This window comes from Bos taurus, chromosome 7 (genome assembly GCF_002263795.3).
Source record: "Bos taurus isolate L1 Dominette 01449 registration number 42190680 breed Hereford chromosome 7, ARS-UCD2.0, whole genome shotgun sequence".
NCBI lineage: Eukaryota > Metazoa > Chordata > Mammalia > Artiodactyla > Bovidae > Bos > Bos taurus.
Genome location: NC_037334.1, coordinates 38,802,868 through 38,808,468, shown reverse-complemented (window position 1 = coordinate 38,808,468; position 5,601 = coordinate 38,802,868). Strand labels below are relative to the sequence as shown.

Genomic DNA, 5,601 nt, shown 5'->3' with positions numbered 1-5,601 from the left:
AGATCTGAATGTAGATTTGTCTTCCTTGGCATATCTTTGGGCATCCCTGGTGGCTCAGATGGTAAAGAGTCTGCCTGCAATGCAGCAGACCCAGGTTTGATCCCTGGGTCAGGAGGATCCCCTGGAGAAGGAAATGGCTACCCACCCCACTATTCTTGCCTGGAGAACTCCATGGACAGAGGAGCCTGGTGGGCTACAGTCCATGGGGTCGCAAAGAGTTGGACACGACTGAAACGACTGCCACTTTGACTTCACTTGATCTAGATCTGAGACTAGATTTGTCTTCCTTGCTTCTGATGCTTCTTTTAGCTCCACCATTCTGGACTCACACGATGATCCACCCACTATCAGGGTGCTCCGCACAGTGTTGCTTCTGACCACGAAATTAATTCCATTACAAAGACGCAGCATTGGGTCCATGCTAATGGCATTAACTGGTCTTGTTACTGAGTCCAAGCTCCTACTCCTCCCTGCATATTATTGTTTGGTTGAAAATTTGTGTCCAACTCTTTTTGACATCCCCAGGGACTATAGCTTGCCGGGCTCATCTGTCCATGGGATTTCCCAGGTAAGAATACTGGAGTGGGTTACCATTTCCTTCTCCAGGGGATCTTCCTGACCCAGGTATTGAAGCCGCGTTTCCTGCATAGCAATCTCCTGGATTCTTTACCTCGAGTCACAAGGGAAGCCCCAAGTCCCAGCATGACTGGCCAATAAATCAAGAGACAAGGTGTTGATACAAGGAATAACGACTTTATTCAGGAAGCCAGCAGACCAAGAAGATGATGGACTAGTGTTCCAAAGAACCATTTTACCCAAGTTAGAATTCAGTCTTTTTTTGTACTAAAAGGGGAGGAGGTGTGACTGGTTGTTGCAGACTTCTTGATTCTTTAATCCTTTGTTCTTGCAGCTGTCTGCATAGATCTGTTCACATATAATCTTCCAACAAGACAGTTGTTACTTTCTGTTCTACAACTTTTTATCTCTATTTGAATGGAAAAATGTTATACTTGTAAAGCCTGTGAGGCAGAGCATTGAGAAGGAGCTAGTATGTATATTTCAGGCTGCAAGGAATATTCTTTTACAGATGTTCAGAACCAGCATGACCAGGCACAGGCAACACAGTGCAGAGGTCACAGCTACAGGAGTAGATCCAATATGCAGGCAGGTTTATTCTTCTCTGTCATAGTCTTACCACATAGTCTGTCATCCAGAAGTGGCTGACTCAATGGAAATGTGGAATGGCTCTCTGAAGACTCAGCTGTGGTACCTTCTTGGAGACGGCACCTCGAAAGAATGGGATTCTGTCTTGCCAAATTCTGAGCGCTGCAATGAAGAGTAGCCTCCCTTGCTGCAACTAGAGAAAAGCCTGAGCAGCAACAAAGACCCAGCATAGCCAAAAATAAAATAAAAATAAATATAAATAAATTAAATTAGGTAATAATATTTTTTAAAAGAAACAGTGTATGAGAGTGTAAACCAATAACTTTATATGCAGACAAGTAATCCTTTAAGTATTAAGATGCTAGGGAAAAAAACAGCTTTAAAAATACAGAAACAGGGAATACCCACTCACAGGTCCTTTGAGGATGAAATTTATCCAAAAAGGAGATGATTTGAGAAACTGGCAAAAACCTCTTGATGCCTGGAATATGTCATCTGTGGGTCAAACTATAAAACAAAGATAGGAAAAAGGGTGGAGAAAATATGTGTAAACCTCGTGTGTGCTGACAGTGACTGAGCAGTGGGGGTGGGGAGAGCCTGGGGAAAGCATGGTGAGCTCACAGATTCTCACAGAGAGAACAGGTCAGCATCCAAGGATGGCACTCAGAGCTGGCAAATAAAATAGCAGAAACCTAAATGAGGACAAAGGCCTGAGGGCCTCATGGAAGTAATTAACCGAAAAACAACCATTAACCGGAAATACAAACCTCCTCACCTCCAAAAGAAATACAAAAACAAAAGCAAACTAATCATACAGAGAATTTGTTGCTGTTTCAGTCACTTCAATAGTGTCTGACTCTTTGTAACTCCATGGACTGTACTCTGCCAGGTTCTTTCCATGGGATTCTCCAGGCAAGAATGCTGGAGTGGGTTGCCATTTCCTTCTCCAGGCGATCTTCCCGACCCAGGAATCAGACTTGGGTCTCCTGCATTGCAGGCTGATTTTTTACCACTGAGCCACCTGGGAAGCCCTAAAAATAAAACAATGCAGAGTGAATATGACATGGCACAAGACAGTTGACACCACAAAGTATCAGTTATATCAGTAAACGTAGATGAATTGAACTTACGTAACAGAAAATTATATATAATATATAATAGTGAAAATGAAGTTAAGCATTTCAGTTTCAGTCATTTGACCTTGAGTGATCTCAGGGCTTGCAGACAGAATACATGAGTCACAGGAGTGAGAGAGCAGGGAGGAAGCAGGAGTGAATCACACAGTACGTCTCATAGAAAACGGCTTCTGCTGGGGCTTCCCAGGTGGCGCTAGCTGTAAAGAAACCCGCCTGCCAGTGTACTGAAGAGACGTGGGTTAGATGCCTGGGTGGGGAAGATCCCCTGAAGGAGGGCATGGCAACTCACTCCAGTATTCTTGCCTGGAGAATCCCATGGACAGAGAAGCCTGGCGGGTTATGGTCCATGGGGTTGCAAAGAGTCAGACACGACTGAAGTGATTTAGCACACACACACAGGCGCGCACACACACACACACACACACACACACGGCGGGGGTATGTGGGGAGGGGGTGAGAAAATGCAGAATGATGGGGCCAAAATGTACCTGAGAGGCCTCAGCCCTGAGGTGTAGTCTCCCCCACAGTAGGTTCACCATCAGGGCCGAGTTGACAGTACACTCACTTGGGCCTCTTTTATTAATACCAGGCAGGTAGGACTGTGGGTCCTCCAAGGATCTGAGACTTGCAGGAACTGCAAAGAGGAAATGGAACAACGGGTACTAGTGAAGCCACCTGCATAGACCTGCCAGTAAGGATTTCTTCAGACCCAGGAGGCTGCTGAACATGAAGAAAGAACAAGCAGTTAGAAAGAATCTGCTGGAGATATGGGGCCTGAAATGTGTCATTGTTGACATAAGGAACTCAGTAGATGGGTTGAGTAACAACATGTATTCAACAAACTAGTAAATCAAAAGATCCAGTCAAAGAAGTGTGGATGAAAACAATAAACAGTCTATAATAGGACTAGAAAAGAATTTTATTTGAGCCAAACTGAGGGCTACAGCCCAGAAGACAGCCTCTCAGATTACTCTGAGGGACTGCTCCAGAGAAACATGGTTTATAGCACGGTTTTATGTCTGGTCAGAGCAAAGAACATCAAAGTCAGGGTTACAGTCCTTCAGGATTTTGTTTAAAAAAAAAAAAAACAGATCAGCACATATACATTGAATCAGTATGACCTTGGCATGTGAAACGTAGTCTTATCATCTAAGGGTACCAGCATTGGTGTTCCAGGAAGCGAGAGACATTTCAGTTCAGTCACTCAGTTGTGTCTGACTATTTGCTACCCCATGGATTGCAGCAGAACATGCTTCCCTGTCCATCACCAACTCTTGGAGCTTGCTCAAACTCATGTCCATAGAGTCGATGATGCCACTGAACCATCTCATCCTCCATCATCCCCTTCTCCTCCCGCCTTTAATCTTTCCCAGCATCAGGGTTTTTTCAAATGAGTCAGTTCTTCACATCAGGTGGCCAAAGTATTGGAGCTTCAGCTTCAGCATCAGTCCTTCCAATGAATATTCAGGACTGATCTCCTTCAGGATGGACTGGTTTGATCTCCTTGCAGTCCAAGGGACTCTCAAAAGTCATCTCCAATGCCACTGTTCAAAAACATCAATTCTTCAGCGCTCAGCTTTCTTTATGGTCCAACTCTCACATCCATACAAGACTGGAAAAACCGTAGCTTTAACTAGACAGAACTTTGTTGGCAAAGTAATGTCTCTGCTTTCTAATATGCTGTCTAGGTTGGTCATAGCTTTCCTTCCAAGGAGCAAGCACCTTTTAATTTCATGGCTGCAATCACCATCTGCAGTGACTTTGGAGCCCAAGAAAAGAAAGTCTGTCACTTTCCATTGTTTCCCCATCTATTTGCCGTGAAGTGATGACACCAGATGCCATGATCTTTGTTTTCTGAATGTTGAGCTTTAAGCCAACTTTTTCACTCTCCTCTTTCACTTTCACCAAGAGGCTCTTTAGTTCTTTGCTTTCTGCCATAAGGGTGGTGTCATCTGCATATCTGAGGTTATTGACATTTCTCCCAGCAATCTTGATTCCAGCTTGTGCTTCTTCCAGCCCAGCATTTCTCATGATGTACTCTGCATATAAGTTAAAGAAGCAGGGTGACAATATACAGCCTTGACGTACTCCTTTTCCTATTTGGAACCAGTCCATTGTTCCGTGTCCAGTTCTAACTGTTGCTTCTTGACCTGCATACACATTTCTGGGGAGGCAGGTCAGGTGGTCTGGTATTCACATGCCTCATGGCAGCTAAGCCTGTGCTCCACAACAATTGAACCAGCTGTTTAGAGCCTATGTGCCCTAACTACTGAGCCTGCAAGTCCTGGAGCCTGTGCTCCACCACAAGAGAAGCCGCTGCAAGAAGCCCAGACACTGTGACAAAGCATAGGCCCTGCTCACTGCAACTAGAGAAAGCCCAGGCACAGCAACAAAGACCCAGTGCAGCCAAAAATACGTAAGTAAAAATGTTAAATATATATTAAAAAATCAGTAATAGAATTTAGAAATGAAAGAATCCATTCCCACAGAGTTGGTTCACTGGATGCATAAGGAAATCAAAAGTAACAAGAAATAAGCAAAAAAAAAAAAAAAAACATTCTGCCTTGGTTATTATCTGTAATTGCTAAAATGAAAGCAAAAGAGTGTTGCAGATCCTGAGACTGGGCCAAGCTTGGATTACAGCTGGTCTGAGCTACAGGCACTAGTATCAGGGCCACTATCGAAGGGAGAAATGATACTGGAACCACAGTGAGGATATGTATATATGTTATATTATGGGCTTCCCAGATGGCGCTAGTGGTAAAGAACCCACCTGCCAATGCAGGAGACGTAAGAAATGGGGGTTCGATCCCTGGGTTGGGAAGATCCCATGGAGGGATGGCATGGCAGCCCACTCCAGTATTCTTGCCTGGAGAATTGAAGTTATATATATTTTTAAACTTGGAACGCTTTACAAATTTGCACGTCATTCTTGCACAGGGGCCATGCTAATCTTCTCTGTATCATTCCAATTTTAGTGTATGTGCTGCTGAAGTGCATACAAGCTCTGATAGTGAAGGGCCCTAAATAAGTTTGCTTTATTTATTCTTTGTGGAGGAATTTTTAAAGCTGGAAGACAAAGATGGCTAGAGGCCTCCAATTATCTGGGGCAATGGCCCTGCAATATAATCAAGATAAGAACTGACCCCTGCTGGAGACCCAAGGCCATCCGAACTTGAGTGAGTAAAATGGTCAGAGGATGGAGAAGAGACTTTTCTGGGACTCCTTGATATGGGAGCCCCGTGTACTGTGATTCCAAAATCTGTATGTGAAGTCCTAACAGTGCTATAGCTAAACTGGG

The 5,601-nt window shown here is 44.2% G+C and overlaps 1 non-coding gene across 1 annotated transcript; it reads right to left on the bottom strand.

Moving 5' to 3' along the window:
- Positions 1–5,195: 5,195 nt before the first annotated feature.
- On the bottom strand, positions 5,196–5,298 carry LOC112447574 (U6 spliceosomal RNA). The gene has a single exon (XR_003035774.1). It is a non-coding gene; the product is annotated as a U6 spliceosomal RNA (small nuclear RNA).
- Positions 5,299–5,601: the final 303 nt, after the last annotated feature.